The sequence below is a fragment of the Cyrtonyx montezumae genome, unplaced genomic scaffold (assembly GCF_038088225.1).
Source record: "Cyrtonyx montezumae isolate F1298 unplaced genomic scaffold, pur_monq_1.0 scaffold_0, whole genome shotgun sequence".
NCBI lineage: Eukaryota > Metazoa > Chordata > Aves > Galliformes > Odontophoridae > Cyrtonyx > Cyrtonyx montezumae.
The window spans coordinates 33,599,659-33,623,905 of record NW_027071824.1 but is presented as its reverse complement, the minus strand read 5'-3'; the positions used below and the strand labels follow the sequence as shown (position 1 = coordinate 33,623,905).

At 40.3% G+C, this 24,247-nt stretch overlaps 1 protein-coding gene across 4 annotated transcripts in view; it reads right to left on the bottom strand.

Annotated features, from left to right (window-relative positions):
* Window positions 1-21,590, bottom strand: part of TAB2 (TGF-beta activated kinase 1 (MAP3K7) binding protein 2) — a 61,860-nt gene extending 40,270 nt beyond the window's left edge. Inside the window, exon 1 of one of the 4 annotated variants that reach the window (XM_065731826.1) lies at window positions 21,144-21,590. The gene's annotated coding sequence lies outside the window, so the exon portion shown is untranslated. Of the gene's footprint in view, window positions 1-6,581; window positions 6,784-17,168; window positions 17,464-20,327; window positions 20,746-21,143 lie in introns of those variants that run through there. The other 3 variants (XM_065731844.1, XM_065731853.1, XM_065731835.1) reach the window with 3 other exon arrangements.
* Between the last annotated feature and the right edge of the window lie 2,657 nt (window positions 21,591-24,247).

The following is a 24,247-nucleotide window of genomic DNA, read 5'->3' as shown; positions in this document are numbered from 1 at the left end:
ACGTCAGTGAGAGCTATACAGCTTTTAAAACACAACTAATTTTATTCTCTAAAACAGAGGTTTAGCAACCAGCTACAGGCAGCATTCAAATAAAAAACAAAATGCAAAGCAAGTCTTCCACAGAAGAATGAATATATCATAATGTGACACGAGTTATAACAAATGAAATTAATGAACCTAAACATGCCATTTCACAATATTAAAAAGATCTGAAATATTTTCACTTGCTTCACTGTTTCAACCAGAGCGAACTCACTCCCGATTTACCATCAGAACAGGATTGATTGCTTCAATCACGTGACATCAACCTGAGGGGCAATCTACAGACCCACATGTATTGCAACTGCTGAGTCACGGCCTGAACCTCTGATTGAGCACCTGAAGGAAAGACCAGGTCAACCTGGGAGTACAGGTGAAGGCAATTTCACCTGTGTGACCAGAAGGGGTGGAGCCAGGCTCAACCCCTCTTAGACCCCCCGTTCAAGGTCAGGATTAATACTGAGATTAATATGCAAAACAATCTGTTTAAATTTATTACATCCACAGTGTACTGGTTCCTAGTGAAGACTAATTTAATCATTCATTAAATTAATAATTACTTGAGACCAACTCTGTAGCAATAATTGACTCATCTTTTGAGAAGCATGCCTTGTTTCTTAATTTATACCAGAAAAAAAACAACAGCAAGTTCTTCCCATTAACTCTTAGAATTCCAAGAAAGATGACTCTCCTACAAATACTGGAAGCTAGAAACACTGTTACAGATTCCACGGGAAATTACTGTTCCAGTGAAAGTAGCTGATCACCCTCATGCCTTTTTCCATCTTTAGAAGAAATTTCTGCTTGAGTTGTCTTCTAAAATATTGCGTTAACTTTCTCAAATATCAGTGATTTTTGCAAATTTACTCTTGTGCAGATCAGTAACTTTACCCACATATTAGAATTTTGCTTCTGTGCTTAGGAAAGCTACAAAGAATCAGCAAAAACACTGTCTACAAAGAACAGATTCATATTTCCTCTCCAAGCCACAAAATATAGAAGGTTAGGAGCTGCTTTTTTTCCTAGGTTTTTTTTTTTTTCCTTTTTAACGAAACCTTAAACTTTACATAATTAGAAAAAGCTCCTTCTAGTTGCTGCCATAGGGATAATAAACTCTTAAAGGAATATGCACAGATTTCTACTGTAATATCAATTTAAATTTCTCAGTTGATCTGTAACTGTTCAACTTCAACATTACGTGATTATTATCAACACTTTATAGAACTACTTAGAGAAATATTCTGGTTTTAAATGCAAGATTTCTCATTGTCATTTAAGTCGTATAAAATCTATTCCAGGCTGACAGTTGGAAGTAAAATTTGGCATAAGGCATGCCAAGCATTAATTAGCAACTAGGATCAATAAAATTGTGTTTTATAGCCATATGAGCTATTTAAGAGAATAAATCATAAAATACTCCATTTACAGAATGAAAAGTCAATTTTACATTAGTAGTCACACGTGGTTGGAAGAAGCCAAAAAATATATAATCACCTTTGCAAATACAGTGACATAAACATAATTCTTAAGAAAATTCAAACGTATTTTCTGCACCTTAAATCTCTTCTTCGGAAGTTTTAGCTTTTTATAGTTTCTACTTAGGATCTGGCACATCTCTTGTAAGAACCTCATTTTGTCATCTTGAGGAGTAACAATACAGTTTAAGACAAAAACCATGAACTCAACATTACATGTATTCCAAGTAGGCAGCATAAGTAAGCACTGCCTTGGCTTGATAGTTCCTTCACCTTCTGAAAATATATAGTGGTTCAAAACTGTTTATGTAAAGCATATTCTACAGAATTAACATACACTTGTATGTTAAGTGGTGTATATATGTTTTGATGACACCAAAGTGTAAGAGCAATCACAATACGCTGTACTGATAAAAGCTGCATCTGTATGAGGTGTGTTTTGACAATTTAGTCCAGTGATAACAGCAAAACACGTACAATACACAAACTAAGCCATAAGCTCTTGTTTCACAAGCACTTTTGTTTCACTGCAGCACCAGCTTACACAGTCCTCGTCTCTCAGCTGTGCTGGCACAATTATTTGTGCAGCTGAGCAGTGAGACCAGTCAGGGAATTGATCCAGGTTAAAAATAATATTTTTCTGATGGTAAATTCCACAATCTGCTTTGCTGCAGAGCCACCTGGAACAGTTACTGTAGTGCAACTGAGGGGCAAGGCAGGAATAAGCAGCTAAGGTCAGAGTGGCTCATGCCAATGTTGACATGGAAAGAAATGCTCATGAAACTACACCCTTGGTCTTTAAATGTTTTGGTGTTCCCTGAGTAAGTACATTATCCAAACAGTGCAGAACAGAAGAGAAGAATATCATCTCACAAATGCATTAAAAAAAAATAGCAGGAGGCTTACACCTGTATTTCATAGAATCACAGAATGGCCTGGGTTGAAAAGGACCTCAAAGATCATCTAGTTTCACCCCCCTGCCATGGGCAGAGTTGCCAACCGCTAGATCAGGCTGCTCAGGCAATATTTCAGGCAATACTGTACAAAAGCTATAGGGAACTCTCATAGAAGGTAAAGTTTTTCAAGACAGAAGTTTAAAAAATATAACCAACAAATCATTGTTCCCTGTTTTTTGTTGAAGAACAAGTGTATTCTATCATTTACTTCCTGTTCACTGCTTTGAACACAATCACCAGTACTTGTTTTCTGCCCTTCATGCAAACTGGCAATGTTCTACTACATTTTTCTCCTTAAAAAATTTTGAGCAGTCGAGATAGAGGAAAATAAAGTGAAAGCTAGGACAATAACATCAATCTGCAGCACCTTCACATGCAAGAACATTTCTCTGTCATAATAAACGAGACAACTAAGAAAAAACAGCTTATCGAATATTAAGTATTCTGTTTATGTAAGTGCTGCACATTATCTCCTTGTTAAGATTTTACCTTTAGCATCAGTAGGACAAGCCTTTCCTTCAGTGATCTTCCTAATTTCTTAGGTTTTACAGTCCAAAGGAACTCTTGGATAAACAGATCTACAAGGCCACAAAAAGGCACAAATCCTGCGTTCTACTGATGCAAGTGCTTTCAGCTCTGCGGGACAAGTTATTGGCATGCAACCTCCTTAAGCTGACCATTATATGAAGGCTTCCAGACAGAAGCAACTTTGAGTCATGAGAGCACCCATGCAGATCACAACAAGCCCAAGTCAATGCCTATGCTTTGGCCACGTTCAGAAGAAGCACCTCTGGCATGTTATTTTCTTCCTTTTTAAGAGAATTGAAATTAATACTAGAAGGCAAATGCATGGTTTTATATAGAACAAAAGAAGTAAAAAATGTCGGGAATGATGCAAGTCGATTAGGTAAGTTCCTATCTTATTTGCACACACATGCTTCACAACCGCTTGAGTTAAAAACTACAAACTCCAATAGACCTTTTCAATAACATTGGTGTATTTTCAACATAAGCATTTGAACAGCCAAGTCTGACTTTTATCACCTTTTTGACAAATAATTACTGAGTGTTATTAAAATTTTCCTGAATCAATAATTGCCAAAATAGACTGCATTTTTTCTTGTCACTGTTGGGCAGAGGCACTTTCTAGAAATCGATCATGATCTTGTTTGTAATAAATCAGGGAAGAGTCATGAACTTTGATTTGCCCACATACCCAACGCGCATACTACCTGCTCATTCACAAAAAAAAAACACCCCCCAAAAACCCCACACATTACTTAAAAATGTGTTTTCTCTTGTTTAGATCCTACCATATAGTTATGGTTATCTAGCTGCTTGGCTTGCAGCTCCCTGAGTAGATGTTCTGGGTGACTTGTAAGGTTTTGCTCACAGGACAATTAAGAATATGGAAAAAAACACCACTAACAACAGAAACAATCAGACCTCCACCCCAAAAATGTTGTTAGGGACAGCTTTCAGTCCTGTGGAGGGGGCTGGAGAATTGAGTGAGATTGCATGAAAGAAGCTGTGCTGCTAGGGAAGCAAAGAGGATCAAAATATATTTGTTTTTGCAATGCACTTTGTGTTTAGGATGGCATCTAATCTTCCATCTGGGCTTCTGGGAAGCCAGAAGATATAGATGGGAATGAGAAGGAAGGTCTCTGCAGATACAGACTGTTCCTATGATAATTACATGCACCTGCATTTATACAGCTTCTCAGAAGATCCTACAACAGGTAGTTCAGTAAACAACAGCTGTCACTTGCAGAGATTCCTTTCTAAAAATTTTTACAGAGTTCTTTCAATAAATATTCTCAAATTCAGTGTTTCATATCACAACAGCTTTGGCAGTCTGAGTTCTGAGAAAAATCTTTTAACACGATGCTATTTATTAAAAGCCAGTAAATTATCCTTAGTGAAATCTCTTTATCTGTTTATCATATACCTGTTTCCGTTTTTCTGTCCCTGCCAATTCAACCCTGTACAAGTTGCTACTGCCACCTATTGAAAGACGTCTTGAGGCCTTACTCCTCTTTTTCCTCTATGCTTAACTCTCCTTTGGTTCTCTTGCTCATGGGCTTTTCCAACCTTGGTGATCCTGTGATTCTCTGATTCAGAGAGGCCACTGATTTTACTACAACAGCAGATACTAACAGTACTGGGTTAAGGGGTAGTGGGGGAAGGCACAGATATACGCTGCACTGATGAAGGAGGCTGAAGCAGAGTATAGCAAATTTAAATGCCTACAGGAGGGACCTAAGAAGTGCCAATACAAGAACATATGTAAGGGATGAGTACTGGCTAGAAATCCATCCTCTTTGTTAACAGGAGAGATTCATTAGATTGTGAACGAGGATGACTGAGCTCTAGCACTAACAACTACGTAACGTGTTGTTAGTTATAGACAAACAATCTTCAACAAATATCTTAATATACCAACACTGTTAGAAGAAACTGTGTGGTCCTACTTGAGTAGTGAGATTGGACCAGATGACCTCCAGAAGTCCCCTCCAGCCTAAACAATCTTGTGATTCATCATTCCATTAGTTTTTCTAAAATCTGAACTAAGTCCCCTAAAGTAGAACCTAAGATGAAGAGACTAAGATCAAGTTGGCCCACATGCCAGATATTCTACGAACATAGAACAGCTCTACACCAACATGGAAAAACAGAGCATATCAATTAACCTGAATTGTAAAGGTATATATAGTAATTCACGAAAAGTAGTATCAAGCATGGGACCAAAACTGCAATGGTAACACCTTTGCTCAGACTGTTATTTTGCCACTCAGCCGTGAAAACCCTTCAAAATACTACATTCTCAGCTAGATGGTTTTACTTTACAAGTGTCATTTTACAAAGAATGATAGTTAATCCAATGTCATCACCAGCAAGAAGCTGACCTGAAGTGTTCACAGTTTCAGTTTTAAAATTATTAAACTGTTACAAAAAAAAAAAACCAAAAACAAAAAAATCATCATAAACAATTGCTGTAAAAACCTAAAAATAAGCTCAGCTTTTCTGAAAAGCTTCAGGTAAGAAGGAGTGAAAAAATTCTCATCAGATTTATTCCTTTTTCTCCCTCTGTTTCATTCACAACAGGTAGCAGCTACGCTCTTCAATGGAGCAGGCAAACCACTGTAGTTTAAGCTTTGGGAAATTCTGAGGTATGAAGCAAATATGTTAGGCTCCAAACAGCCTCTGTCTGACAACATAAAAGAAAGACAGTAAAATAACTCAAAGCTTAGGATGCTGAGCAGCTGTAAACCCATCAGACTTTCAGTTTCACATTCAGCAGTAACATTACTTGACCTGACAATTGTATTTGACTGAAAGGCTCGGAAGGGAATTAACCTCTTTAAGAAAGAAAAGCATTCAACATCTTTCTGTTTTTAGATACAAGACTGATCTAGAACTAGAAAACAACCTTTTCATAAACATAAATAAACAAACCAATAAACAACAACCACTCTTCAGATTTGTAGTCTTGATTTATTTCAGCAGACTTTATTCTTTAGCCTTGAGGGACATAATCTGCTTTAAGAACATTCAGATTCTGAGGTGACGATCTGACTTCAAGCACTGAGTCCAAGAATACCAAGTATCATGAAAATTATTAAAAAAACCCCAAACACTGGAGTTGGTACTATACTGGTTCCTCTCACTTCTTCACACACATCCTACCAGAAACCAAAAAAAAAAAAGAAGTTACACTCAGATATCACAGAATAAATATATTCAGAAACCAATGCTTCAATTATTCTATATACTTTCTTTCCCCACTCAAGTCATCTGTTAAACAGCAACCACAAACAGAAATTTCACTTTCAAATCCTAACAGAATATCCACTTGCTGCAATCAGCAAAACACTAGCAGCAACAGATGTTGTCTGAAAAAAAGCTGTCACTATAGGCTAGATGAAAAAGGTTAAACAACATGCATAGAATGACTGAAGTACATATTTTCATGTATGATGTGTAGGAAAGATCAGAAAGGAGGAGTAAGCCCTCAAGCAGTCAATAGTGAGAGCACTGTAACCTACTAGTTTTCATAGAGTGTAAGGGGTACAACGCTGTCAGTACGGGAAAGGTAAAAAGTACTATTTACACATAAAAGGTCCCCCACACCAAAAGTCCAATGTGCCCACGTCTCACCGATCTAGTTCTTGGAAACTCCATCTGCTCTTGAAAGATAATTACACTGGCTCCTGTGCTAACATCACTATCTACATCAGAACTTATGAAACTTGCATGGCTTTAAGATTCAAAGCTCACTCTCCCCTCCTTTAGCAGTCTATAACATCTTAGGTTTCATTCTCTCGGCCCAGGAAAGAGGTAAATGGGCTGGGCTGCAAGGAAAAAAACATCGCCAGAAAAATTAAACATGATCATACCTGAGACACCTCCAAGCCTCAGAACTGATCATCAGAGAAGAATTACCCTCAGTTATAAAACCTATGTTGCTACTTGCCATATGCTTAAATAAAAAAGGTAAATGTCTGTTCTACATACGTGATGTTAAAAGTACAAACATGTTTGGAACAACCAAATAATTTTTTTTATGTTAGATTTGTTTAATTGTAAAGCAAATAACTAAAAATCACAGTCATAATCCCCTAACAGATCATGGATACTTAAAAGTATCACTGTCTCTAACTGCTGGAAAGAAGTAAAAAAATAAAAATAAAATTATCCCTTACAAACACCTGTAATCCTCAGGCTTCTTTGAAAAATAAAATGAAATGTTGATGGCAATTAAAGCGTTCCATTACAGACAATATCACTTTTTCACTCCAGAAGAGAAACAATGTCAGCTTGTTGAAGTGTTTCACAGATCTACTAAAATACACCATGCAAAGTAATTATGTTACAGTCTAAAGCTGTATCAAACAGAAAAGTCTTAAGTCAGAGAAAATTTCTTTTTGAAAGGTAAGGGTTTTATGTTTTTTGAGAGAGAGAAAATGCCTGTAAAACTTCAAGATTTACTAGCTAAAGCTACAGTCATGGCTTCCTCTTGATACAGTAGAGTAAAAGCAGAGTTGTAATGAGAACAAACATTCTTGGTTATTTTAAGGATTCGGGGGAAATTCTCATGCAAGTGGCTTATTCAAAAACACATTTTGAGAACAGCAAAGATATAATGTAATTATAACTGTACATGACTAAGAGGCAAGTCCAATGGTCTAAAAACAGAGCACATCTTCAGTTTTGCACACTGTTTCTTTACTTTACCCGTACTTTCCTGAGAAAACAGCTACAGTTACTAAAGGAAAATGCTTGATTACCTTGCTAGGCTTGGAAGTCTGACATAGCAGGAATACTGACACCTTGTCCTGCAGCCTCCAGAGTGGTGCAGTCTCACTGTTAACTCCCTTTCCGTAATAATTTGATCAGCTGAGAGGCGAGGAGGCAGAAATAGGCTAAAGAGCAAGGAAAAAAATCCACCCACTGCTTGGAAGTACATTTTCAAAACACTATCACCTTTCACAATATTTAATAACATCTATTACTTATTAACAGTAAGAAGAGTAAAATGTATGAGCCCTGCAAGACACTGAGGTAGAGAAGGGAGTATGCTAGACCCTGTTTCCCACAGAAATAGATGCAAGCATGAAGAAAAGGTCTGAAGTAACTGGACCAGTGGGCATGGAACCAGGTAACTAAGCAGCAAAGTCCCATCATCTCCAACTTCACTTCCCTCAGCAACCCAAACAACACAACTTCTGATCCCTTATCATTCAATCTGAAGACACACGTTGAGAATTGTCCCAGTTTCCTTCAAGAACTTTAAGGTTTAATTTCAAGGCAACCCTTATTACTGTTCTCTCCTGGTCAAGGACTATAAAGCATGACATACACACGTACTTTTTATCTCACGTTGCTGCAGCTGGTTGAGTATTTTCTGTCCCATTTTCTTTTCCTTCTTTCCCACTTTATAAAACTCAAATAATTTATGCAGCTAATGAGAAATGTCTCGCTTATAAAGCCAGTATTTGGGTAAAAAATGACTAAAAGCCAGAATCTGGCAAATTACTTTCTGCATCTTAGGGACTCAACCTGCTTACTAATCTTCAATCTACTGGTGATGTTTCAGTGGTAGTATAGCTAGAGCCTTCAGGCACTCCTTCGAACAGAAATTCAATACTGCCACTGTCTTTCCTCCCGTTCCCAGGCAAGCATATCCCCCTCTCCCTTCTGTGATCTGAGCCAAGGCTGGCACGCATTTGGTCCTGCCGTGAGCCAGCTCAGGGAGCAAAACCAGAAAAAAAGAAAACAGAGGGTTAATTTTCTGCTACATTAGCTTTGAGTCAGACAAATGCCAGTGCCAGCACAAGGAAAGGGGCTGAGCCAACAGAGATTTATAAATCACACTCTTAAGTTTTCCTGAGAATAATCTTGGAAGAAGGAGAAAAAGCCCTCTTTTAGCAATGTAGTGTTGTAGAAGAGTCTTCTCTGATTTTGTTTCTTTATCACGAGAATAAGCACTGAGGAAGCAAAACATCAAATCCAACCGCACAAGATAAGTTTGGCTGCTTTTTAACAACAGTGTTAAAAGACAGCACAGAAAGTGAGAGCGGGAGGAGAAGTTTCAGCAAGGTTGGTATGACACCCTCAAGAGGGAAACTGCAAGGGCTAAGGAAAAAACTCTTCAGCTATTAAACTCAGTGTTGTAAAGAAGAATGCAGACACAGAAGTCCACTTTTCCATCTCTCCTCCTCTCTAGGGGGGGAAGCAGGGCCCTCGGACAGCAAGGGTGCTCATACTAGGAATCAGCCTAAGCAAGGTGGAAGCAGTTTTAGCTTAACAGAGCTCAGATTGAGCCTAAGTGCTGTTACCTTCACTTGGAAAACTACACTGGCAGAAGGTCCTAGGATAAGAGAAGATTTCTTTCACAGAACAGCTGCCAGGGAAAGTAGAAAAGAAGAAAGGAGGCTGGTCATGAAGCCTAGGAAATGTTTTCATTTTCTTCTCTGTTAGTTCCCAAAGTAACATACCTAAAGAGAAAACCAAGGCCTTTGACGCACCATTTGGAAGGAGCCTTCTTGTTTCCACTTACTTTTTGTTAATTTCAGAGTATATTTTCAAAAATAATAAGAAAATTCACATCAACCTGAGGGAAACCACCATCAACAGAAAAACAGTAACAAAAAAAACCTTACACAAAGATAAGGTAACAGACACTAGCAAGGAAGAGTCAAGTAGAAATATTCATATCTGTGTCAACAAAATGTCTTACTTTTCCTGCTGTAATCCTTCAAGGAGGCAAAAGATACATACATCTCTAAACAGCTGTACCTCTAGCTCACAATTATTTTTCCATACTTACCTTCTGAAGAAGAAAAAACACAGTAATCTTTATTTATTTATTTATTTTCCCCTCCAGAGCTTCCCACTACAAATTTTCTTCAAAGAAAAGGAAGATGCTACTTTTTCCTCTAAGTTTTCATTAAGGAAAGAAAGATGCCATTACTGTACTTACTGTCATGTAAAGAATACCATATTTTTTTTTCCCTGCACCTCATTCCACATCGGATTTGGGAAGAAGAGATTATCAATGGATGGGGACAGTTGGGAAGAACAGAAACGCCCATACTCAAGGCCTCTCATAGGCACTGCTTCCTGCTGATACAACCTTTAAAAAGAAGGCCTCTGATCCTTTTACAGATTAAACTATCTGCCACCTTTGTTCACATTCAACAGTATCTCCTTATAAAGATCTTTACACCAGATACAGACTAACAAGACAGCAAGATACTCAAAAGGAAAAAAATTAAAAATATCCTGCTCTTAAAAAGGCAGACGAGGAAAGTAATAGTTGGGAGTTAAGAAAGAATAGAAAAGATGCCTCAGTGAAGGGTGAGAAAAAAGCTTCTACCCTTTTAAGGTCCTCTACTTTTTGTCAGGCCGCCTGGGAGGAAAACAGACTCCTGCAATAGCGACAAGATTTACATAAGTCTAAAAAATATACTCCCTTAATGTCAAAAAAATAACATTTCCCACCCCCCCCCCCCCCAAAAAAAAATAATTTCAGACTATTTGCAGCTAAGATTCTGCCTGTGGTTTATTACTGTTCCAATCTCCTTCTGGCAAACTGTGTGCAGAAAAAGTAAGTAGAAATTATTACTTAAAAAGTAACAAACCAAGATTACACTATAATCAAGCCACAAAAGTAGAGAAGAGCTGCTTTCTGAAACTGACATGCAAAAAAGCTAATAGTTCAACTGATTATTAAAATGGTAAACATTAACTTGTTAATCCTAAAAACGAATTTCCCACTTCCTTTATTAATCACTTATCTGAGATTGGGCATTTATCTGTGCTCTCTAAATATTACATCACCATATATTCCCTGACAAAGAAATTAGCTCTCTTTGCAACTGTGGTTTAACACTGAAAATATCGAAGTAAGGAAAAAAAGTAAGGCTGCCAGTCTGGACAGCTCTTCACAACTTAGACATAATAATATATTTCTTGCACTTGAGTAAAGATCAGAGGCCTATTAACAAAAGCAGACTGACTTTAGAAAGATGAGATGAAAAATACAAAGAATAAGAGGTAAAGGATTTCTAACCACTACACTTAGATCTGTATTTGAGAAGAATGGGTTTTTCACCCATTCCCATTTTCTGTTTGTCCTGCAAAAATACTAAGCTGTTGTTTGCAGGCTGGGGTAATTTAAAAACACTTCTGGACTTTTTAAAAAGAGCTGGCAAGAATAAAGGTATGAAGAAAATCTACAGGCTTAAATTTTGTGACAAAAGTTCTTTTTCCCCATAGGTGAATTTTTTAAAAAAAAGCATTATTCCTTCTGATTACATGCAGTTCCATCCTCACAAAAGATTCAGAAATGAAGGAGTGACAACAAATTGCTAAGTTCAGAAGCTGCACTGCTGCTAGGCTGATCCTGTATTTGAAATCTTAGCCAATGCTAGCTACAGCAGAAAACAAAACTGCAGAAGACAGATGCTGAACAGCAATGATAAAATGAGCAATGGGAAAGCACTTTTGGAGTCAGTGAATTCTGACAGCCAGAGGAGTTGCTGTAGGCATCCTGCAATGTTCACTGACAGGCCAGTGCAAGGTGATGACTTGCCCTTATCGCAGAGGCAGAAGCTTAAAGGCACGAGGGAAATGCTGAAATATTACACTGCTCTGGAACTCCCCCCTGAAGACTCCAGGTCAGAAAAAAAATAATAATTAACAAAATCTCATACTAATATAATGTTGTTTCTGGGCTGTTTTTTTTTTTTAACTAAAGTATTTTTTTCGTATTAACAACATTTTCAGTATCAACTATACGTTGAGTCAAGTTACAGGTCTCGAGATCTCATTTGCGCTGGCAAGAAGCTCCCTGCTCATTGACAGAGAGTAGAAAAAGTATTTCACAGAGTTGCCATTGGCTCTATGCTGCAGAAACACAAACTACAGCTTGGCCTGGTCTTCTGGCCAGTTTGAACAGGAAGGAAGCCTGTAGCTCCATCAACTCTGCTAACAACATTAGGTGGTACTTTGACTTTAGGATACTCTCTGACACCGGGAATTTACTTGAAACTAAACCCACAACAAAAGATGTAATAAAAAATAAAATACTAAAAACAAAGCTACGATGTTTAAAGGACTTAGAAAAACCTATCCATTCTTACTGGGAAAGAGGAGACTGTTAGGACTCTTCGAGGCACCATCACTTAAAGCACACTAGTTAAAATACTCCTGTTTGAAGTGTTTGAGAAGTGTTCCTCAATTATCTACGTGTGACAAGAAAAATCAGCATTAACACCTTTCACTCATATAGGCCACTGGTGAAGACCTCACTGCCAGAATCCATGTGTGTGCCCTGCTGGTGAAGTGAGCTCAAAGAGTTCCTGTCCCACTTCAAGGAACAGCCTTCAATCTGCATTATATCAGTGATTGAGTTGGTAACCCTGTACACGGCTGCATGGCCACAGGTTGGCAGAAGTGGCCTCTTGAACTGGTCTTACCACTTGGTTATTACAACACCACTCAGCCTCTCATGAAATTCTAGATCTTTCTCCATCAGCAACACAGGTTTTAAGAACTCTTTACGTCTTCTTTTTCCTTACCTTGGCTGTGCAGATAAAGTTACCTGTGGTATTATACTGCAAACCGCATCGGTGAACAAAAGGGAAAGGATGGCAACTTCGCATGCTGAAACTCCACGTTCAGCACAAAGTTACAAGAGACTGCTGAACTCATCTAGCAGCTCGCTCAATGAGATCTTCTAGGAAAGGGCACAGCAATCCACAGCTTTCTTACTTCCAGTTCACAGACTGACCAGGTTCACAAACAGTCAAAACATACCAAAGGCAAAGCACTTGTGTTGGTAAAAGAAATTTTCATCTTTCCGTCACAGAAAACTCTCAGACTGACTCACATGTTCAGAAACATCTGCACTGTCATTTTTTTCTCTGAAGCTGCTATCTCAAGGCTACCTTGTTTTGTATATTCCGGGAGTGTTTAATCTACACAGATTTACTGACAAGAGATTAAGCACTGTTTTGGTGGCAGTGAAGACATATTTTGCACCAATAAAACTTCCACCCTTCCAGAAAGACCATCATTTTGCACATCGGACTGCATTTACATTGGCAAACTCTGCAGACATAATGCTATGTTATGGAAGGACTTCATGCATTAAAAATAATGCAAGAGTGTTAGTCCTGTTCACAGCCTTGATGAGACCTATCTTCCCAAAGCAAAGATAACAGATTACCGTATTGATTTTTTTTTCACCTAAAGCGCGTATACAAAAGCAGTAATGGAAGAACTGATGTTGTCCTTTCAGTGTGGAAACCACAGGGGTTTTCTGCCCTATGCGGAGGAAAAAGGAACAAATAATGGGTATTTTCTCTGAACCTTGCTTCTCAACACACTACCTTCTAGAAACACGAGGCTGGAGAAAACAGAAATTTCCCCAATCTGAACAGCAGTTGTTCTCCTGCTGCTTACAATTTATTTTTCTTCTCCTTTACCAGACAGCATGGAAGAGGAATCCCAAAAGTACTGTACTTTTTAGGGATGGGAAAGAAATATCAAAATGCACTTCACATAGTGGAGCTGAAATTAATTCATTAAGAACTCCTTTTATACATACATTAAGTCCTAACTCAAATACAAAAATAATTTTTTACTTATATTCAACTCATTTTAGCCAGAGCGAAGCTGTGAGGGTAGTAGCACAAACGTGAGCCACTGCCACAGTCTCCAACAGAACTCCCAGCTTTGATATGCCTACCTCTACCCTAAGCAGCTATCGATGCACGCAGGCCAGAGAGGTTCTACTTCATAACTTCATAACTTTTGCATGAATCACTGAGACAGATTTTAAAAGTCATGTGTCAAAACGGCAAAATGAATTACCACTATTAAAGATAATACCACAGCAAGCAGACAATTTCATTTTTTCACCCTTTAAGACACACACTGTTTAAACTCACTGAAGAGCTAATAACAGCGTAACAAACTAAAGCTAACACAAATACGTTGCTAAATGCCTTTGTCTAATTCAATGTATTTGTGTTGGTAAACCTATTTAATTTATGGGACTGCAAACTCTTCTGAGGCCGACTTAACAAATGTTTATACAGTGCCTTGTACAATAGAGCCTAATCCAAGTCAAGCTGTCTAGCCAGCACCAAAGCATAAATAAGATATACAATAATCTGGTACTGGCAACTACTTCGGCAAAACAGTTTAAACTACACAGTCCAAGGGAAACATAAGAAAACAAACCCAACGACAAAAAAACCCAAACTCTTACTCTTTTACCAAAAATCAGACAAATATACTTTTTTAAGGGAGGATAAGACACCAACATTTTTAACTCAAGTAGCTCCTCTGAAAGACAACCCGAACTTATCGAACTAAAATGCCTCTTAAGCACATTTTTGCTGAGCCCATGGAGATTCTCACTGTTGTTCACAACTGCTTAGACCTGTTAGATTAAAGGCAGCTCTCTAAAAAAGAATAAAAACAAAAAAATAACCTACTATTGCCTTTCAAAAAAGGCTTTGTCCAACAAAGGGAAAGCAGCAATTTGAAGCAGATGAATGAATTGAAAGAAATCCAAGCACAGAACTCATGACACTTTATTTTTCTCTCTGGAAAGCCTGACCAGAGCAGGGGCAAACTTAGCAACAGATCCTCTGAAGAAGAAACAGAAACAAAAAGAAATGACAAGTGCTGAACTGTTTTCTTAGGAAGAAAGGTGAATTTCCAAAGAGAATGACTGGAACAGGTGAAAAGAAATGGCAAAGTGAAGTATAACAAAGAGGGCACAAACATTTGAATTGTGAAGTAGGTATCGTGTATTTGCTAAGCAAAAGGGAGAGTGAAGAAAGGATAGAAACGAACAGACAGATCAGCTCTTTTCTAGACCACATACAAATATGACAGGATCAGAGTAGAATGGTGCTCAGAGGAAGTAAATTCAGTGTTCTACAAAATCAGCATAGACAAATTTTTAAAAGTCAAGAAAAAAATAAAGTTAGGAATGCAGTAAAAAGCAAAGTACTATAAAAAGAAATACTCAGTACATAAAAGGTAGAGGAAGTAGAGACTTCAGGGTTAAAAGACAACATGAGCTGTTAAAAGATGCTATTAGATGCTGCATTATATAACTTCGGTTCTTTGAACTGTGTGGGACTTTTTCCTATGAAGGTGAAACTATTTATAATTTTTTCCACTTGGGGAAATCACACTTAGGACAAACACGGGAAAAGTCTTTCCAGTATTTCTAAACTTCAGTATAAAGTATTAAGCCAACTTTTTTTTCCTAAATAGCTTCAAGAAAATAGATGATATATCTCAATGCACTTGTTACTCATAGCTTCTGAGGCATCTGATTGAAATAGGTACTAACGTTTGGAGAGATGGTTTGGTGCTGAAACCATGAACTACTGAAAAAGTGAAACATACTGATCAACAAACAACAGTGAGCTTTCTGAAGCACTAAGTTTGACGGGCGTTGGGAATTTTTCTAATAATCACTCCTTACCAACGTATTTAACGCTTGATCTCTGCAAAAGTCACCTACGAAAAAGGCAAACAGAATTGGAACGTTTACTGTTAAAGAGTGTATGCCTGCCAGTGAGTTCTCATCTTTTTCTTCTAGCATTATCTACAGAATACAAGAAAAAGACTTAGTTCATAATGCAACGAACGCTGTAAAATATAGTGTCTTGGAAGTGTAATAAAAATTACACTACTTTAGGGTCATTACAATGATTTGATACTGCTTCACAGATTCACTTATTACACTTCAATACACCACAACAGAATACAAAAAAAGACTTAGTTCATAATGCAACGAACGTTGTAAAATATAGTGTCTTGGAAGTGTAATAAAAATTACACTACTTTAGGGTCATTACAATGATTTGATACTGCTTCACAGATTCACTTATTACACTTCAATACACCACAGGGTGCAAGAGTCCATGCAGGCAAGATTAATTAAATTATTAGCATCAAACATTTAAATCATTCCCACTATAAAATGAGATGTAACAGTGAAACAATGCATTTGCTATAAAGCGTGTTGAAAATAACACATATGCCTTGTGCAGCTTACGCAACTACTCCCTCACTGGCACACATTCTTGCCCCATGCTGCTACACGCAGCGTGCCAGGATAGGTCTAAGTACAGTCAAGCACCAAGCCAAACCCATACAGTCAGGCACAGAAGAGATTTCAAGAGAAGAAGTAACATCACCACCACACACCTAACACCACCTCACTCTCAGAGCTGTTGGGTTTTTTTTTTTTAATCACTCCAGTTGAGTGTGCCACTGCTGCGACACAAGCTCAGCAGCCCAGCTGCCTGCCTAGCTACCTCACCCATCACTTCCCCTCTCCTTCAGCTCTCATTTTCTTAAGATATCTAACATGACATGATTTTTGCTCAGTAAAGCAAAACTGGCAGATGCTGCTATCCCTCTTGTTCAAGGAACTGTCCCACAGATGGCAGATCACAGTCCTGTTTCCCACAGATCTGCAGGGAGCCATGCCCCCACACTCCAAGTAATCACATTCCACCTCTATTCCAGATGCCTATTATCTTACCCCTCTCTTCCAAGCACTAGCCACAGTATACTTAGCCTCTCACGTTCCCTAACTGCTGACTGCAAAAAGGAGCACTGCACATCATATCTAGTTTTTAACCCGAAGACAGCTGTTCGTTGGCCAACTGGCAGGTTGAATAACAGGTAAATGCTAAATCTATGCAAAACTTTCCCCTGAAGAGATCTTCTACTCAACGAAGCCATCAACCTGAACATTCTTTTTAAATATTATTAAAATGTAAAATGCCCAAGACCATGCCCCATGGCTAGTTTGCTGAAATTAGCTGATGAGCTTAAAATTTATTGAAGCACAGGATTAAAGGAAACGTAATTGCTCGAGATTTGTGTCTTGAGAGGAATAAATTAAAGATGGGTTTTAATACACTACACAAATATGTATTAAAAAAGATGTCAACGACTTGTCTGAAGCAATACTTTTATTGTTTTGTCTGAAACTCTTTTCTATTCAATTTTTATACAACCCTCAGCATCACTGCATTGATTCTTTTTTTTGTTGTTGTTGTTGTTTTTGCTTCTAATGTAGTCCATGCATCAAAGACAGCATGAAAAGATGTGAAAAATGTAGAAGTTTGGAGTAAGCACACAGAAGCACCTGCACAAAACTCAAGTCCAAGCTCTTCAACAGCAACTCTTCATTGAAAAGTTCCACGGAAAGAAGATGCATCTCAACATCATATCCATGTGAGATCAGTTGATGCTGAGCTCTCAAACTGCAATCATTTTTTCTACTATGTACAACTAAGCAAGTCTTAGTTGTTTTTACACATTCTAGTTGTCCTTTTAATAAGGATTTGCATCATTTGACCATTTCAAGGACATTTTAAAAGAGGTGTAAAAGTCTCAAAGATTAAAAAAGGCCTTTGCAGGTTTTGTGAAAACTGGCAGCTCTGCAGAGAAAAGAAACTCAAATTAGCATCTTTGATGAAGGGATAAAACACATGGAAATGTGCCTTCTCACTGGCAGCCCCAGCAGCCCAAGTAGTCCCCGTACACATAACACCAGATTGTATTAAATCTGAAACAAGCTTTAGATAAACACTCGAAGGCAAACTTAAGAACATCATAAAAGTACTGAGCATGTATAGCAGCTTTGTTCTTTTCCTTGTTTGTAAATTCTAGCAAAGCTAACAATATAATGACTAACGTGTGCACACTTCTTTTTTTAATGTTTTAAGAACTACTACATGCAACCTATAACAGAAACATACCTTGCTTTTCTGTTGTTGCTGTTTTTAAACTACCATGCATTATTAAGTCAACATCTTTCTAAACATTAGAAGGAATAAAGTTTAAAACCCACTTTGAAACACTGATGTTTAAATAAAGGAAAAACCAATAGCCGCTCATAGCGCAACCAGAATCTGAATGAGTTTTAAACCACTCATCATTAAGCAGAGTAAAATTTGACCTTGGTTTCTGTTCAGAATAGTAAAGAGCTATTTTCCATAATGGCACTGACTGTATACAGCATCTCGCTAGAAATACAATAAGTATTTCTTTTTGCTAAAATCCTACCAGTTATTAATTTAAACAGAACTTCTTAGCACATCACACTAAGCAATGCTAAACTTCTTGTCGCCAGAAGATACCCAAAACATTCTAAGAATATTAACCGTTTAACTGCACCTCTTTAAGAGATCCTCTCATTCTATGACAGACACATTCCAAGAACATCCAGATACCATCTACAGGTAACACAGAGCCCTCAACTTTACTCACGTCCAGCTATTTCACTTGGTTTCACCAGAATCTGATTACTAATTGAGGAACACCAAAATCCAAAGGCAGCACAATACAAAGCCAGAAGGAAATCCATACATCTGTATACTGTTTAGAACACTTTGAGATTGCTGATCAATTCAGTTAACTTTGTCATTCTATAACAATTACAAAAAAAAAGTCTACAAAAACTTGTGTTAGGGACAGCATTAACCTTATCACAGTGATTCTTCTGGTAAACGTAATTAAGAAAGGGAGAAACAGAAGCAATCATTATAACGAAACTTCCAACTGCAATTATGAGTTTAATAAAAAATATTATCCAACTACGAATCTGACAGCTTTCCCTCTCTCAGATGAATTTTAGTATGGGGAATCCCATCAGGATTAGTTTGCTAATCAGCATTCAAGATGTTTCAGAGCAGCCGCCATTATTTCTCCTGTTTGAAATACAAAGTACATACTTTTCCAGTTGAGGCAATCTACTATGCAACTGAAGAGAAAAAAATGCAAAACCTGTATCACTGTATACATTAGCGGAAAAAAGTTAACTTTTGCTTCAATCATTTAAATATTTGAGTTTTGAGTATAGCTTTAAAAAAAATCCAGTTCTGAATCACTGGAATTTTTGTTCTATTTCCTGTAAAAGCACCAACAGCAACATCATTCAGCATTCCGCTTGCAACAGTTCAGAAAAGATCAGCCTGATCCCTCAGTCCTAAATTTACAGTCATTTTATAAACTCGAGGTCACATCTGACCAACTTATTTCTTCCAGTGTTTCCAACCAGAAATCACAGTAAGAGGGAGGAACGTGCCACAGGATGAAGAACAATCCAGTTTTATGTTACAGAGTACTTAGTCTCACAAAGAAAGTTTGCCAAAAGCTCTTAAAGCTCCCTAGCAAAAAGAAAGAAAAAAAGAAAAAGTATATAAGTTTGCAGAAAATAATCTCTTCAACAGATGACAGATTTGATTCTACAAGGCTTGAAAAGCATACTAGTTATTCATGAAACCCTTATGAAACAACACGGCACCTCAGTCTTCAAAGCAGTGCCATCAGAAAAAACTGCTGCTTTCCTCCATCCTGTCACAGGATGAGAAATTTCTACCACAACACTACCATAGGAAGCATGCCCATTTTCAAAAGTCTATTCATATCAACATATTTAGAGGAAGAGAGAAGAACCCATTAACTCCTCTTGGAATGGAAAATGCTTTACATTTCACAAAGCCTTTGAGAGTTGACAAAGGCAAGGGTAGTGTTATCAAGAAGATGGTACCGCCCACACACGTAATGATGGGGAAGATATCGAGCATCTTTCAGTCACAACACTGGGATGACCCAAACTCCATGTACCTCCTCCCACAGCTTTTCTCCCCCTCCCCTTTTGCAGGCCCTCCCATGAAGCAGCATTAGAAGCAATGACCCAGGTCTTCTCAGCTCATGAAAGAAACTGAAAGCCAGGTCAGCTACAGCATAGGTCAAAGTACTATCTACCTTGAGCCTCCGTAAGCTTAATACGTAACTTCAATCGTTATACTGATTAAAGTCTCATTTAAATTGCAGAGCAGAACTTACCGAAACTGATGACATGTATATCTCCTAATCTGTCAGTGAAAATTCCCTCTTAGCAAGATCAGAATTTTGAGTTTTGATCATAACCAGTTACGACCGTACGGATAAAAAACAAATAATTTAAATACTGATACAAAATGCAAGTGCCTGGTTATCCAGTAAATCATTGGGTAAACTCAAAGAGATTCCCAATTTCAGCAAACTGTGGCTGTGCTATTGATATAGCAGCCAGCCCTTCCCGCTGGATGCACGTGCATCACAACTCTAGCATCTACAGTTATGATGGAAAACAAGTTCAGAAGTCCCGAAGAATGACATTAGTGTTTATCTTTCACATGTCTGTATAATAAAAATGATGTGCAACACCATTTTCAGCTGTCCACAGACGAGCCTCGGCAACAGCCTTTTTTCAACCCGAATCAAATACCCTAAAACTAAGGACCACAAACCACACCTTGAAATCCACTCCTCGCAAGGAAGCGATTCCGGGGATTGTAGGTACGTACTCGCTGTCACTAGTAGGGAAACACCTCCGGGCCTCGGGCACAGGGCAGGGTCCAGCACAAAGAACACGAGGCCCAGCCCCGAGGGCCGCCCAGCAGCTCACAGGACGGGGCGCTCAGACCACCGACGCAGCCTCTCAATGAATGAGACCAAGCGCTACGCACCTCCCCGCCGCCCTCATAACCCTCGTGGGGGGGACAGAACAAGAGAAAAACCCAACCGGGCTCAACTCCAGTCTTGCAAATCCCTCTTACAAAAAAAAAAAAAAAAATCCTACGGAACAATTAAACCCAGTCGGATAATGGAAACGGGAGGTGGGCTATATATGGCCTGGAAGCCCGCAGACCCCGCACCTCGGCCCGTGGCTCAGCCCCAAATGGCGGAGCCTCGCCCCGCAGCCGCGCACCTGTCACCTGCCGACCCGCCACGCACGCGGGGCTCCCGCACACGCGGGGGCGACACGCGGAGCCGACCCCTTCCCGCTCGCCAAGGAAAAGGATCTCCAACTCCCGCCGCCGCCCCACAGCTCCCTCCCTCCTTCGTGATCCCGGGCTCCCCCCCGCCCGCCGGGATGCGGGGTGCCGGCCGCCCCCTCCCCGCACCGAGGCCCGCCCCGGCCTCGCCGCGGGGCCGCAGAGCCTCGGGCCTGCGGGCCGGGCCGTTCCGCGCCGCTCCCCGCAGCCCCCGGGGAGGGGAGCGGCCCCTCGGCGGAGCCGGCCCCGGGGAGCCGCCGCCGCCAGGCCCGCCTCGGCGGGGTCTGCCTTACCCTGCTGCCGCCTCTCCGCCTCCTCCTCCTCCGCCTCCTCCTCCTCCGCCGCCGCCGCCTCCCCCACCACGGCAGCCGCCGCCGCCACTACCGCCGCCACCAGCGCAGCCGCCGCCTCCCGGCAGGGGGGACCCCGCCGACCCGAGCCGCTCCGCCGCCGCTCCGCAGCCTCCCGCCGCCGCCGTTCCGCTGCGGGGGGGAGGGAAGAGGAGGAGGTGGCCGAGGAGAAGGAGGAGGGGGAAGGGAGGGGGGGGTCCGCGCCGTCGCCGCAGGCGGGAGAAGCGGGGAGGCCGGGGGAGGCTGAGTGTCTGCGGCGCCGCTCCCGTCCTCCGCTGGAACCGCTGCGGCTCCGCGTCGCTCCCGGCCCCCCCCTCCCCCCGCTCGCTGAGCTCCAAATCAAAATAGTGTCACAATATGGCGGCGGCGGCGACGAGCCAGCATCGCGAGACCGAGCCCCGAGCGCTAACGGGATGCGGCGCGCGCGCGCGAGAGGGGATGGGGCGGGCCGCGCCAATGGGGGCCGGGCCTCCACCGCCCCGCCCCAACCGGCCGCTCGGGGCGGACCAAGCCGGGCGGGTCCAGCGCTGCGGCGGCTCCGGCTCCGCCCCCGCCCCCGCCCCCGCCCCCAGCACGCGTTGGGAGGGGCGGCCGCGCGGGGACGGGGAGCCCGGCGGGAAACGAAACGCTGCTTGAGGGAGCCGACGGAGGCAGGGCAGCGTCGGAGGGGAAAAAGGGAACTGGGAAAAGCTGGGTTTGAAATAAGCCCCCCCAGTGTGCCAAACAGTTGTTCTGAGAGCGGGAGGGAGCCAGGTGATTCTGTTTAAACGGAAAGACAGCTTTTAGATGAGTTTGTAAAATCATCGCGCTTCTCCATTTTTATTGCTTATTTCTTTATTGTTGTGGGGGGTAAATAAGTTACACCAACAGCTCTTCCCCACTCTTCCTCCGATTCCTTTCTTCCCGCATCTCTCATTTTCTATTCCTTGCTGCTTTTGGCTGGTGCCGACTCACAGTGTTTAGCAATGGACTAACTCTACACGGATTGTAGGTAATCCTCATCTGCAAAGTTAGAAATGCTTTAAAATGAATCTTCATAATTGGTAGCAAGGTAGAAGTGTCCCTCTGCAGACTAGAAGGATGCCTGGCATGGAAAGGGACTTTCAGATTTCTGTGCAGAAATCAGTACAATTTTGCTGTACCAGTGATTCCCGTTGCCTTCCAGCATATGAAAGGAGCTGTGAAACTGCTAGGCTGCCATCATTCTAAAACGTCTCTCCCATCTGCCATTCTAAACCCTTAAGAGCTGCAATAGCCTTTGTAGCGCTGTGATGAGAATGGGCTCTGGTTTCTTCACAGGACATCAGTTGAGAGATTGGCAAAAAAAAAAAAAAAAAAAAAACATGCAAGGAACTAACTTATTTCTGACATTATTTGAGCCAAGTGTCCAGTTCCAAGAAATGAAACTGACTTTGATGTTACAACAATGAATGTTTTCCAAATGAAAGCACTAACGTAAAAAACACCCCTCTCAACTGTGTTTGGTTACAATTGCCAAGCAGAGAATCCCAGGATTAGCAATAGCAGAGACTATTTGTCTTTGATGTAGCAGACAGGGACAAGGAAAACACAGCGCCAACGTGTCCAGTAGTGAGATGTTATGTTAGGAAGGAACAAAAAAAGAAAAGGAAAAGGAGGACAGTTGTCTTCCCCCTCTAAAACATAGAAATGCAGCTGTATATATAAATTTCAGAAAAAATTACTCATTTTCATGCTGCAGCAGGAAAGTCTGCAGTTGTGCACATCAGCAGTATGGCACATGAAATACTTGCATTCAGAGGTTATTAACCATCCTGTCTTGAGCTGAGGTTATGCGGGGCTGAGGGTCCGTTGGAATATGTTAATTGTAGACAAAATAATATCTCCCCCAAACCAGCCAAAACTGAATTGCAAAACTCTTGCAATGATGAGCAGTGGCGTATCTAGCTGTACCTGGGTTGGTCCACCGTAATTGCGCAGTTACATTAATCACATCTTCTGCAACTTGTGTTGTAGGCAGTTGTGATGTGCTCAGTCAACTCTTCCAGCACAACTGTTTCAAACTGCTAAGCAGTACCTGACCTTTCAGACAGATGTGATAATATACTTAATATCTTTTGCTTTAGAATCTGAGTTTATTTTGTTAAATACCAAGTTAAATATTTGATCCTTTTTGCCCGCAGTTGTTAAAACAGGGATTTGCCTCGGAAAGTGAAAGCCCATCACTCAGCTCCATTAGCAGTATTTGCTGCAGTGCTCAGGAAGGGAGATGCATGATTGAGCTGCTCTTTTTTCTCTTCTTCCCAGACTCTGTTCACATTACATCTGTACGTGGGCCTGTTGCTAAAATTGCTCTTCTCTATAGCAGCCAATTTGAAATCATTTTTAACACCTTCCCAAAGGCAAATAATGCTGTATTTTAAGAAAACCATTCTGTATACTGATATTCAGAAATAACTGCTTCCCTATGTATCTGTAACAAGAAGTAGGAAGATAAATCTAATGTTAAAGTCAGGGTGTAACTCTTAGAATGATGCAAATCATGGCTTCAGTCATCACTGAGGTGTAGGCAGCTGCCTGCCCACAAGTCCAGTAAATTCAGAGCCTCTCCTCTTGCTGTGCTCATTAGTTATCACCCATTTTCTTAGGCATTCCAAAGTACAAGTTCGTGTTTTTCAAACCTTTGTCAGACTTTATATTTTTTCACAGATAGGAAATGAAATTATAAATTGGATTGGAAATTGTTCTGAATACTTTGTTCAGAAAAACTGCTTCTGCAAAATACAGTGAATTTTATGAGCTCAGTGCAGATATTTCTGATGTTGAAGTCTCCTCAATGGTTTTTACGAGAGGTAAGAGAACAAGTGCAGTTAAAATCAATCCACGACAACTGGCATAATTATATCTGAAATCGAGTTTAAATATGGCTTTCTGCAATGGAAAATGGTGACATTGACAGCCTTAAAATCACTTTTCACTAAAACAGTCACTTGGCAATTTCCATTTTTCTAGGCAGAAAGTCTAGAAAAACCCAAACCCAAAGCACATTCTTTTAAATCAGAAACAGT